The sequence below is a fragment of the Rissa tridactyla genome, chromosome 2 (genome assembly GCF_028500815.1).
Source record: "Rissa tridactyla isolate bRisTri1 chromosome 2, bRisTri1.patW.cur.20221130, whole genome shotgun sequence".
NCBI classification, from domain to species: domain Eukaryota; kingdom Metazoa; phylum Chordata; class Aves; order Charadriiformes; family Laridae; genus Rissa; species Rissa tridactyla.
The window spans coordinates 47030735-47044944 of NC_071467.1; positions in this window are offsets into that span (position 1 = coordinate 47030735).

Consider the following 14210-nt stretch of genomic DNA (forward strand, 5'->3'; position numbering starts at 1 on the left):
GCGCAATCATCGGAGGTGTTACCAAGGTTGGAAGCTTTTTCTTTTAAACAGAGGCTGTTCTTTCCTTTAGGAAGAAAATACCTAGGGCGGGACCCAGCCCAGGGTGAGATGCTGGCTGTGCAAAGCGGGCTTGGGGACGAGCGGTCCCTCAGGCCACCTCACTGGTGGGCTCGGTGGTGGCTCCCACGTGGCAGTGCCTGCTTCTCAAGTGGAGGTAGCGTGGCCCAGCCTGACTTTTCTCTATGGCATTTTTCTGTGCTGTGCAAGCTGCTAGGACACTTAAAATAGCAAATACGAGCCTCTGAAAGGAAGGAAACATTGAGGAGAATGCTATTTCCACAGTTAACAAACATGAGACTCTCGTTACGGGTTCCGCCTCCCTCTCTCCTCTGCATCCACATGCATACGCACGCAGAAATAAAGGGAGAAAATTGGGGGGGAAAAAAAAAGGCAAAAAAAAAGCACCATTAAGACCACCAAAACCATCTGCACTGTTACGCGTATGCATGCCAACCATTTGTATACAATAACACATTTGGAGGAAGAATTTTAGGAAATGTGCAGCCCCTGGCAGCCAGTGCCTGAAAAGCATTTGTTACACCTAGTTTTCATGTGGTGCATGTTTTTGGGTTTGTGAATGTATCTAACCAAGACCACTACCCTCTTGCCATGCTCTCTTAATAGCCAGCACAGAAACTAGATACAGATCATGACTGAGGTTGCACATTTTTTTTAAAATAAGATACTAGTCCCTTTTCACATTGGAAGTTGATCTCCTTTAGGGGATAGTTGTGAAATCCTGCTTTAACTCTTCTCTCCTTTTTAATCTTCAGTAAGCATGGAAGGAAGGTCTGCAGGACGAGGCTTGCATTGTCTCTACCATGTAAAGCATCCTCGTTTATAAAGGTAGCTGGAGGTAAAGGTAGCTAAAAAAAATAACTCCTTTTGTTAACTGACCTTTGAATTTTGAGTTTACACTTTCTCAAAAGTAAATTTTGTAAGCGAATAAGGGAAGAGAGAAAGGGGGGGGAAAATAAAATCAAGCCACGCTGATTTCATACAGGTGTTTATTGATAGACCTGCGGACAAAAAATAAAGGCAGAAAGCACTACTTTTCAGTATGAAATATATCCAAGTAAATGACAGAACTCACAGAAAGCTAGAAGTATTAAGGTCTTCATGTAGGAAATACTCTACAAAATGTTGGCTTTTATGAGCAGCTTTCATAAAATTATTCTTTTAAGTAGAGAAAAGACCTATAAAACTTATTTGCTATATGAACAGGTGATCCCTGCTGCTTATATGAAATGCACAGGAATAAGACGACCTCATTACTGAGCCAAGGTCATTTATTAGCCACAAAGGGAAATAATTAAAGTTAACTCTGGGCATTATTGTAAATAAAACAGATGTAACTTTGCATTGAAAATCAGCAATATTTTCATCTTTAGAATTCAGGAAAAGTGTTTCACATTATTTATACCCATTTAGAGGGGAGCTCAAATTATTGAATCACAAATATTCAATATCCAGCTTGTGTTATGATTGTATATGACAAAAATCAACTTGTGATGCTGGGAAGAATAAGCATTTCCTATTTGCAGCACCTCAGCGTTTAGTGCTTTCCCTCTGACTGTGCTTCATTGCTGCATAGCAGCTTCCACATGGTCAGGAATGAGCGTTTTGCTGGACAAGCAGGAGGTGGTCCTTTAACTAGTCACTTTTGCAGAAGCGCAATAATGTCAAGAAAAAAAAAAATGTGCAAAGTCTCTAAGTTTGTTTCCACCGAGTTTCAATCAAAACAGCATTCCTTCTTCAGCACAGTTCCCTTGGTGAGTTTGGATGGCTGGAACTCTGCAAAAATGTTATGATTCGTAATAACAAATATAGGCTATAAGAAACTTGGGCAAGCAAAAGTTATCTTCCTGTACATGTGTTAAAGCTATGGGTAGGATTTAAAAAAGCACATTGATCACTTAGGCAAAAGAAAAAAAAAGAAATTGTTATTGATTTCCAATGGAATTTTCACCTGGAGGTCATTTAGAGAGAGATTTTCGAGATGTATTTAAGTAGGTAAACATCTAACAGGATTGAGATAAACAAGGGGGTTATACTCTCAAGGGCTCTTCAGCATTGCAGTGACCAGCATCTAGCCACCTGTCATCTAGTCCAAGCCTCGTCCAGGCTCAGGGCTACCCTTATGTGACTGACATCAAGTCGTGGGACTCGTGTGAGGTAGCCCCAGAGACCAAGGAACCCCGAAGAGCCAGGGGCAGGGTGAGCAGAGGAAAAGAAGCACCTACCTGAAACACTCATGAGGTGCCCACTCCATCCTCCTGGTTATCCACAGTGCAGTCATCTTTTTATGTAGAAACCAAGGACAATGGCATGAAAGGCAAAATATTTTCTTTTGAAAATTACTTTTTTTTTTAGGGAAACATAATTTCCTTGGAATATTTTCCTTTCAAGTGTACATTCCTACCATCTTCAAATACAAGTCTGTTAATGTCTCAATTTATTGTGTGAAATGGTACTTAATGTCAGTTGAAACACATTAAATTCACCTATAAAATTTACTGTATGTAGAGTTAAAATTTATTTGTACCTGAACTTTAAATCAAGGTTTAGCAGGCTTCTGTCTTCTGTCCGACAATGTTTATAGAAGAAAAATACTCTTTCCAGTGCTGCATTTGAGGCTGGGCATAAATTCCACAACGCTTAAAAATGTGACAGAACTAAGATTTGAAAGCAGAACATGAGCCCATTTCCTACACAAGGCTCCTAGAGCATCCACTCGCGTCTCTTACTAAATCTCTAATTTGCAAACCCCTCAAATGTATGAATATATTCATATCCAACTTTTCTTCAGTTTAATCACGTTAATGAGACTTATGTTTCCAAAAAAATCAACGTCTTATCCAGGGAAAAAGAGTGAATCACAATAAAGTCTCTTTGTTTGCTGAAAACAAAAGGATGAAAACTTTTTCAGACTCAACATGAGAAATCTCCCCATTTTGTCTCCTTTGCCATGTTATGATTAAGGAGTATGAATTTCTTTTGTTGCATTTTAACGTTGGCAAAATTAATTTCCTCGTGGAAATCTGATACTCTGGGTAAATCAAAAATTTGACATAATTTTCTAGATCAAATGACTCCTCTCTACAGTTTTTTTGCTGCATCATGCAGTATATGATGAGCAGCCCCATACCAGGATTATCCAACCTTTTTCAGCTTGTATGTCCCTAAATATTTTCAGTGGAGGAATATTACCAAAGCAAGAGAAGTATATAGTACAGTAAACGTAATAATTTTTTTCAAAATGTATGGTTTTGGGATAGCCAAGTTGTTCTGGCCTCAGAAAGAGTCTGATTTTCATTCTTCTCAAGGATAGCCACACAGTTCCCAACTTTTCTTTGGCAGCTTCCTCTCAGCCGCATGGAGCAATTTCTCCCCCACCCACGGTTACCTCCCCTGGGGGGGTCCAATTCTCAAGTTTAGGCTCAAGTCTGGATGGAGAATTCCAGAAAGCTCAACTTATAGTTTTGCTTGTAAACCTGGTGTAGGGCCCAATGTGTAGCCATGCTAAAAGGTCTACATCTACTACTTACAGAGCCACTGGAAAAAAAAAACCCACCAATGTATAAACAAATGATCTTATTTAAAGTATTATTATTTACTTATTAATTCCAGAAGTTTTATTCCTTTCATCTTATTTCATAATCTGTGTTATGAGTGTAAAAAAAGAAGTATGTATAACATTGCAGTGGGGAAGTCTTGAAAGCGTAGCCATATCCATGTTCTTTCTTTTTCAGATGGGCAATTCAGCACAGCTTTGGGGAGAGGACAAGAGAGAACACTGTTGGGACACCAATAAAATTCAAGGTTGGGGCCTTCAAAACAGAGCATCTGCCTCCTCAGCTTACCAAATCCAGGATCTGGAGTTGCACAGCTGTATCTTTTACATGAAATTGTCACTATTAATTACCATTAAATATCATAATAGAAAAAACAGGGCAGAAAGGGACTACCAAGTCCCTCTCGCTGTTTCAAGGCAGGATTAACTTTTGGAAGGAAGGCAGGAAAAACTTGCGGGCTTTTACTCACATCAACCCCCAACCTTCCTTGCACCAATTTAAAGCCAGTGCTCTTGCCTACCGTATTTGAAGAGATAGTCCCTTCCTCTTCAAAATGGTCTCTATGTACATGAAAACTGCGATCATTCCTTTTCTCCCACTCCCATATTTTTCTTTCTTAATCTAGATAACTTTTAAAACCTACAAATAAAAGATTTTTTTTATGTTCTTTACTAAGTAGAACATGTCATTCTCCTCTGGATGCTCTCCAAGTGTGCCACATTGCTCTTAAAGTATAATATCCAAAACCAGCCACAGTGCTCCAGCTGAGGCCTGATCAATGATGGGTGGAAAAAGGATCTTTCCATGTGTCTTGCAATCTATATTTCTGTCTGTATCGCCCACTCTTATGAGATTTAGGGGGAGTGTTGGCAACAGCACAGTTATGATTTATGTTTAGTGTACTCCCAAGACCCTTTTCTGAAAAAATGCTACTCAACCATTTATTTTTCATCCTCTGTTGGGGAGGAATAATCAACTAACAAATATATTGCATCTTATTTATCTTTATTGAATCTCACCCAGTATTTTTAATCCATATTTCCAGATCTTTTAAATTCAAAATTACCCTTGTGTGCACTTGCAGTCCCTCCCACCTTAACTCACCTTCAATTTCGACTCCCGTTGCCATTGCCTAAGCCAGACACCAAACAGATCAGCATTAAAGCAGCCAAGATGCCTCTGATGCTTCACCCCAGCCGAAAGGCCTGTTTCAGTGCCAGAGAGAGTACGGTGGTCTGACACCTCCACGAAAAACCAGTATAGTCTGTTACTTATTTCTTTGTGATCCCCCCATTACTTACCAGTCTTTTTCTGTGTGCTCTTCCTAGGAACTGGCATCAGGCTGGGCAATCTACAGCTACCACCATCCTCTGCTTTTCCCATTATTTTTTTTTCCTCTGAGATAGCTATCCCTTTTCTAGAACTTTACCCACCTTCCAAAATATTCATGGTGTTCTAACATAACTTTAGTCAGTTTTTAAGTATTCTAGGTCCAGCTGATCTCAAAATATCCAACTTAGGTTAAGAGCACTTAGCTATCCTTAATCTTGGAGGAGATCAGTGCTTCAACTGATAACTGCTTTTACAACGCATTTTGAAGTTATGCAGAAGCTATACACTAGCCATGAAATTTGATGTTTGACTTTTGTAAGCATACATAGTATTTCCAGAAGTGCATAAAATACTGGTGGGAGTCTATGCTTTCATGTTTTGGATGTATTCAGCAATTTATTAGTGAGTGAAAGGCACAACATAGGATGCTCAATAGCATTCCTAAATTTTGATCAGACCTTCCTTGCAAGAATTAAACTTCAGAATTAGCCGAACACTATTCTGAAATCAGAAACCCAGTTGTTTACTGCCAAATCTATAGGGTTTTGATGAGAGCAAAGAGATTTGTTACTCCATAGTTTGTCCTCCCCCCCCATATTTATTGATCAGTATCTAACAGCCGTATTATCACTCAGATTTCTTGCTTTGTGAAATGGCTGATGTCTGCAGCAATTCTGTCAATGCCTTTTATCCCAGTTATGAGAGAAAGGAAACGGGGAACGCTAGCAAGAGTCAAAGATAACATCAGAACTCAGACGTAATTTAAGGGTCCAATCTCTAAAAAGCTCCGCTTTGTCCATGTATTAGGTTAAAGAGAAGAACTTAGCACAGGTTTCTGATGGCCATTACTACTGGCTTGCTAGGTGACTGCTCCAAAAACCTCCCTGCGGGTGAACCTGCCACCAGCGACCACAGGGCTCTGGTTAAAGCCCGACGAAGTTGCAGTTATAGGATGCTCCGGATCCAGGGAAAGGGACAGAGCAGAGACAAGAGGAAAACGTGAGTATTAAGCAGTGCCATCTAGTGTAGTGCAGGCTCTCGTTCACCGGGAAGGGAGCCGGCCTCCAGGCGTTGTTTAGCCTTTAGCTGGAAGGGAACCACAGGACTAAACCCACACACACCACAGAAGGGTTTTGATGGCAAATATAAGTAAAAGATGCCAGAGTGGGTTTGTGCCTTTTAAGTTCTGCCTGATTTGCACCCTGGATACCCAGATTTATTTTTCCTTTTGGATGTTTGCCTGGACTACAGAGCGGGGGAGCGTGTCTGCGTAAGCCTCTCTATAGATTTGAGCATTCACGCTGCCGGATTAAGAGACCCGTTTGAGCATTGCAATGACAGATGGCAAGAACTTGGTTGGAGGGAGCTACCAAACCAATTTGTGTACAGCACCTGGTACTGCAAGGCTTTAAGGGAAGCTCTAGCAAGATTCGAAGCCCCTGATGGTACAGCTACTTTCACTAGTGAATTAGAAGAACTCCTACAGAAGAGGTTGACACACTCCCTAGTTTTAGGCACTGCCCATCCTATGCAGAGCTCTGCATTGCATGGTGGTAAACTCTCCGCATCCCTTATTAGAGTTTACAGTTGCAACATAGTTTGAGGAAAAAAATAATAGGTAAAATACTCTAAGAAATTGCATCAATTGCTGTTAAATGACAACGGACATATACCACAATCAATCCCCTCATGTAGGTCAGCAAGGATTACTGTAGTAAAATAACCTTTTCATCAGCTGAACGTTTTCCACACCGCAAGCATCTCCTCAGTCCTCTGTTGCCCTTGTGCAGGCTGGCAGACGAGTGAGTTGAACCAAGCACAGACAACTCGGGCTTTCTGAGACTCTTCCTAAAGGAACTAAATCAATCACAAGCAGAACTCAAAGGCAGGTAAAATCGGTAAGCCAGATCTTACCGCCTGACTCCTTCCAGCTCTTTACCACCACCTAGATAGCAGGAAGATCACCCAGTTTTGCATAACAGCACCTTATCCTTAACATGACCCAGTCTCTTTAGCTGTAGCGGGCTCCCTCCCTTAAGTAAGTAAGCTGCTTGTTAGCCTTATCTCATCAGCTGGCAGACAGCTGATTAGTTACAGGTAGAGGCTAAACCCATCATCTGAAAGCCCCATCTCTCATGTGACCTGGTGAAAATATATATATATTTATTTTTTTTAAATGCGTGGAAAATGCCCATCTTCCCAGGCACATACTTTGAGAGTTACAGGTTACTAAGAAACCAGACGAAATTATGTGACCAGTATTATACGGAACAATGGATTAGATGAGAAAGTGCCTTCTTCCTTCTTAAAAACTATGAATGTATTTTGGTTTGAGCAGTACAAGAAATGCTTCAACTTGTGCCTGAGTTATAAAACTACGTGCCCTCCTACATGACAGCATTGTTGTCACAAAGAAGATGTCTCTTTAAAGGAAGTAATTTCTTTGAAAATGGTTATCTACAGAAACAGGCAAATTAAAGCTTTTGAAGCTTCCAATTCTCAGTTTGGGCTTCTAATCACCTCTGCAGATAAATATAACTGTATGTCTGTTGTTATTCCCAAAACAAATATTTGGAAGTGGAGTGAAAAGTAGAAAAAAGTGGGAGCGTGGGACAAAGGGATGGGAAGGGCAAAGCGTGCGATGGCCGGGCACTCCCCTCTGCCCCTGCAAAGTGGGGAACCACGGGAGAGGTTTCTTCTCGCCCCTCTGCTCTTCTGCTCCGCTATCCTCTACCTTTGCAGATTTGCCTGGTCTCCAGAGGACCTGATCTCCAGGTTGGAAAATGCTGCCTTAACACCTCAGTAGCCTCGGGATGGGGAGTGACAGCATCACTGGCCTTGGGAGAGGGAGCGGGTGGCTCCTGTGTGCTCTGCAGCGGGTTTTCCAGCAGTTTGTGGGTGGTGGCATGTCACCTGCCTCCTTGTCCCCCCAGAGAAGGTGCATCCATGCCTCTCTGCCTCGCCCAGCCGGGAAGCTACAGGGCAGGAACAGGCCATGCGGCTCTCCAGCGCCAGGCTCATTACACCCGGCTCCGGCTGAGGCTGGCAGCAATTATACAAAACCCCAGAAGATAAGTGGCCTGACTTGATGCTGCCTGCTCATTAAAACCTCCCGCCTGTACGGCAAGATCTTGGAAAGGCGCATGCCGATACTTTTGGCAATATGTCATTTCTTGAGAAATCTGGAAAAGATGTCCCATATTCCACCATGGATCCCCTGTGAGAACCCCAGGATGAGGAAACAGAGTCAGTTATCCCACCATGGGCTCTTAGAAGCTGCTGCTCAGAGCAGGTAGCTTTGGCCATCCTCTTGCCCCAGGGACCGCCTGGTAGACATGCCCTTAGATTTGGCCCTGTGTATAGACTCAAGGTGCAAGCTAAATGCGGTGGCGATTTTTACATTTTATCACCATGTAACTTCAAAATGCTTTTTCAGAGCCTGTGTGAAGCAGCCAGGCATAGCATTCCCCTGAGGAATTTCCCTGTACAATAAGTGATTTTTACCCATATTTGCTAGCGGCAATCCAGTTCCCAAAGCAGGTAGAATAGTGTGTGTGTGTGAGGTCTCAGAATATGCAAAACCCTTACACCCAGTACACCTCTCGCATGGTACCAATAAATATAAAATGTAGGTTCATCTAGCAACAGTGATTCACATTAGAAACTGGAACAAGTTTCTGGGGCGAGGGTGGGGGGGGGAGTTGATTGCAAAATTCCCATATAAAAAACTGTTTTTAAAAGTTCAATGTGAAGCAGTTAAGCGTTAGCAATGCCAGAGTCCAGCCTAGCAGGGATCTGTGCGTATTGCCCTGCATCGATTGTTTTTTTCCACCAACTGAGTGAGTTTTTATCTTGAACGTCCAGACCGCACTCACCGCACTGAGCATCCTTCTCAAAGGGACGGTTGTTCCTTGCCCTTAGCAAAATTTCTGACTAAATATTTAGTGATCACTAATATAAAAGAAAAAGTCAGCTGGAGAGATAAAAAAAATCAGGTCATTGTGGATGTCCTGAGCAAAACCACACAAGATGTCATGTCAAAAGCAGGAACTGCCCCAATAGCACCCTGATCTGGGCTCACTCTCTAATCACCTAATTGACCCAATATTGCAAGTAGGTGAGGTTCTGAGTGCTTTTTTATTCTTCCAAAGTTGCTGTTACCTGTTAAATTGCACTGCAGATAGCAGCAATTTTCCCTCCTTCTCCCTCCTTCTCCAAAAATCCCTAATGCTTTACAATGCATCGCCACTTATTGCTCATTTTGCCACTCGAACACTCGCATAGAGCTGACTGACTAATCTCTGCTGTTAATGCACATCAGTGGCAGTCGGATCACTCAGACCTGAATCATTCGTACCCTGTGCAAGCTGAGTCTCATTCAGGTGTTTAACGTGCTAGTCCAAGTGTGGCTCCACATTACAGTCATTTAGTAAATGAGTGACTGTGTTGGTCTTCAGAAAGGAAGGCGGGAGAGGGGAGTTTGTTTTCTGTTACAGTGCTGCTGCCACCTAACTTGCGCAGGAAAAAAATAAACACCCGGTGTCTAACTCTCTTCTTCTCTTACTTTCTGTTTGGTTAAAATGAAAGATTCTTTAATTATCTTCAGAAAATTATCTTCATTATATCTTCACATAAATTTAAGCAAAGTGATTATGAGTTGTTCTTTCTTCAGAAAGAGGTGCATGATCACAGCAAATAGATTCAACTTGATCATGGATAAAATTCATAAAAGGTTGTCTTCTGTGAAGTTAGTAACTGACATCAGTAATTCAACATACGAATTATTTTAACTATTTTTTTACTGTTATTTCTACCCATTTGAACTTCCAGACCTAATGTGGAGGGAGGAGACATTATTTTTATAAGGAAATCCATCATATTATTTTGTTAAAAAAATCAGTGAAAAAATCTAACAATTGGTTTTCTCTCCTTTGCTTTAAAGTGCATGTTTTAATGTGTATGATGATTACTTTTGTTTTATTTCTCAGCTGGAGTACTCTGAGCTCTATGTAAAATCAGTTCTATTAGCAACACTGTTTATGCAGAAAGAGCGGTAGCACTGAAGCCATGGCAGTTCAAAGACAAAAAGTTCATAAGAAGTAACTAACCTCTTTGATTAGAACAACTGTTATATTCTTTTTTTTTTTCCAGCTGTAAAAAAATAGACACTCCCTCCCCTATCTTGAGTCTTTTATACAGCTGTGTATATTGTAATGGCTTCAGATGAACTACACAGAACTGCCCAGAGCTACACTTTGAAGTAATGTTTATTTACAGTTCTCTATATAGTTGGTCTCCATGACTTACCATCAAAATAGCAAAAGGGTTTTCCTCTTCCCTGTGAGCAGTAAATTTCTAGGTCAAGTAACATTTGCATTGAGCACTGCTCCGAGAGGGACACTCTGCTGGATTGAGGCAGTTTGATGCAGTGACTGGGAAGACCTTGGACAAGTATTGAAACAAAAAATTCTCTGCCTATATTAAAGTTCATTTTTCCTTCTTATTTCATAGACCTCAGTGAAAGGCAGTCAGAGAGGTCCAATGATGTCTTATTTTACATTTAGTTATGAACAACAAAATACATGGAGAACAATTAATCGATATTTTTTGATATTTTCAATGTGGCAAATGCAACATCATTTTGGCTCACCCAGTGGAATTCACTGAAAACCAAGTCAAGGTGTCTGCTGGCTTCAGCACAGGCAGGACCTCATTCTTCAAATTGGGTCTGGGGTGTAATTTACAGGGCCTGGAAAGTGTCCTGGGCTGCATCAAAAGCAGCGTGGCCAGCAGGTCGAGGGAAGGGATTCTCCCCCTCTGCTCTGCTCTCATGAGACCCCACCTGGAGTACCGCATCCAGCTCTGGAGTCCTCAGCACAGGAAGGACAGGGACCTGTTGGATCAGGTCCAGCGCAGGGCCACGAAGATGATCAAAGGGCTGGAGCACCTCTCCTATGAAAACAGGCTGAGAGAGTTGGGGTTGTTCAGCCTGGAGAAGAGAAGGGTCCAGGAAGACCTTATTGCGACATTTCAATACTTGAAGGGGGCTCATAAGAAAGACAGGGACAAATTTTTTGCAGGGCCTGTTGTGATAGGACAAGGGGTAATGGTTTTAAACTAAAAGAGGGAAGATTCAGACCAGATATAAAGAAGGAATTTTTTACAAAGAGGGTGGTGAAACACTGGCACAGGTTGCCCAGAGAGGTGGTAGATGCCCCATCCCTGGAAACATTCAAGGTCAGGTTGGATGAGGCTCTGAGCAATCTGATCTGTTAAAGATGTCCCAGCTTACTGCAGGGGGGTTGGACTAGATGACCTTTAAAGGTCCCTTCCAACCCAATGAATTCTATGATTCTATGAAAATCAGGAGCTCAGATTCCACTGAGATGGACAAGGAGTGGGACATCCCACTCCCCCTTGCACTCCCGTGGTGAACTATAACCCACCTTAACCCAGTGCCTTTTGGAAATAGTTGCTGTTAATTAGATGTCAGCTCCTCAAGTAGTGCAGGAAGGGTGGGTGAAATGCAATGCTCTGTGCTAGAGGTACTCAGGCTAGAGTGTGATTAGAGGTTCCCCAGCCTTAAAATCTTTGAATCCATATGACAGACAGAATGTCCCACGTGAACAGCAAGCATGTAGCTTATGTTACAGTCCTCCACTGCACATTTCCTGAGCAAATGTAAATAGAGGGGAAAATGTTTGAAACATACTTACTAGTTACAGTAGGAGAATAGAGGACATAAGCAGCTATGCATTAGCTATTTGGTGCAAGTTTATAGATTATAAAGATGGAAAGACCATTTGTGATAATCTATTTTTCTCCTGTATTACACAGGACTTTCTTGAATTAACTCCTGTAGGAACTAGAGTATTTCTCTGAGAAAATCAATCAATTTCAACTTAAAAATATCTAGTGATGGAGAATCCATTGCAATCCTCGGTAAATTGTTCTAATAATTAATTACCTTCCATGTTAAAATGTGTCTAGTTTCAAATTTCACTGGTTCTTGTCAGACTTTTTTCCACTTGACTGAATGAAATGCCATATATTATCAAATTTCTATTCTTCTATTTCTACAAAGAGATGACAAATTTATAAATTATAACCAACTCTCCCCTTAACGTTGTCTTTGTTAAAATAAATAGAGTGATCTACTCAAGCCTCTCATTGAGAGACATCCCTTCCCCTCTCATAGCCCTTCTCTGAACCCCTCTCTGTTGGCCACCAGTCACCGATGTTGGACCCCCAAAGTGAACACAACTGCAGTTACCACTGGACCTCTGCTGATACGGGGGCAACACAGTTTTACTCTGAGAAATCCTGCAGCAGATTTGGGGCATTGACCTTTTGACCCACATCCCTGTACTGAGAATTTATGTTAGGCAGATTATTCATGATTACTCCTGATATTTACTTTTTTTTTAGAGAGCCTTTATACACATGGACAAGACCCCAACACTAGAAATATATATACCAAGCCCCGGAGTTGTGTGCAACAGAGAAATTGATTTCTCTGCAGAAGGGGTGCTTAACTGCCTTAACAGACTATGTTTCATGTGTACTCCAAGATCTGTGATCATTGCTTGGTTTCCCAGACAGAATTTAAGATGTTGGGATTTTTCTACAACACTCCACATAGTCTTTTTGGATGCATCTCTTTTCCTGTTTGCAAACGGTACCTGCCATGGCCAGGACACCCAGCAACACCAGAGAGTTACAGACAGAGCAATATCTGGAAAGGTCTTTCACTGTTAGTTATCCTTTAGGATATATTTCATGCCCACTCTTTAAAATGGGACAAGGAGGGAACTTCTCATGTTGTATCTGTGCTTTGGGATGGTTTTGAGACTAGAAGTGATACAGTTCTTCAACATACGACAATTATTTCCTGCAGTCCGTTTGCAAACTTGCTGTCTGTTTTCTAGGAGTACTGCATTTACAGAGGGATTAATTGTTAAAATACATTCTCAGAGGCCTATAGCAAGTGGTGGGCTAAGGGATCACCTCTTTCATGAATCCAGATGTGTAAATAAAAACGACAGAAGAAAGCAAGGTGAACAATTGGGCCAGCCAGCATAAGCTAATATATGACAGACAAGTTTTAGTCTAGCTTATGTTCTTTTTCTGTTTCCTCTGATTAATGAATACATGAAATAGAAAGTCACTAATATGCCAACAGGCAGCTTTCTGCCCATGCTAAGCCCAACAACAGAGTGGCTGGTTACAGAACGGGGAGTCTTGCAAGTTTGGAGGCAAAGGCCAAAATGGTCTTTTCCTTTCCATGAGAGACTGGAAAGCACCATGACCATACTTGATCTTACAGAGAGAGTAAATATCTTTTAAAAACAAAACAAAACAAAACAAAACCAAACCCAACAACAAAACAACAGCAGAAAGAGTGGAATAACTTCCTAAGCTACCCCACCTATGGCCATGCACTTCTCTACCTTCCTGGTTTCTGGCATGACTAGGAGTAGTGAAGGCAAGATGTTGCTTGTGAAGTTGAGTGTGTTAACCAATGAGTAAAATTCCCCTACTGAGTCAGTCATCATTTCTCCAGCATGTAGTATCTGTATAACAAGTTGGCCAGAACTTCCACACGAACACCTTTTTAATTGCATATTTGTTTGAATGGGGATATCAACTTCAGAAAACAAAGCACACCTCTGGTTCAAAAAATGGCTGTGGGAAGTACAAGGAGCTCCAGATTTACTTTCTTTCATAAGAACCATTATGCAAAGTTCAGTTGGAAATGCATGAAAATACATGGAGCTTAACACTGCAAAGTTCACTATGTGTTAAACAGAGTGCGGACTTTGCTAAGGCAGCATTGTTCTCTATGGGCTAGTGGTCATAAATACAAATATTCACGCAATCCTTCCCACTTCAGGCATGCTGCAGTCACTATCAAGGTTCTCCACTAAGCATTTTTTTCTGTTTCAGAGTCTTGAAGCATTATTCAACGGGCTGTTGTTTTGTTTTTGGTTTTTTTTTCAGATGGTCTTTTTCTTTTGGGAAGAGAGAAATCAAAATTATACAAAAGAACACGCTGGTTCAGGTGAAACCCTCAGGCTTTAGAAGCAATGGACAAGCCTCAGATGTACCTTGGAGACTTGCAAGCATCCAAAAGATAAGGCACCAGGATCATTTTTGTTAAAGCCACTTTTGCATTGCTTGTATATACTAGAGAGTGGTCATTAAATGGTTGGGGACAGCAGGTGGAGAAATGCCACTGCTTAA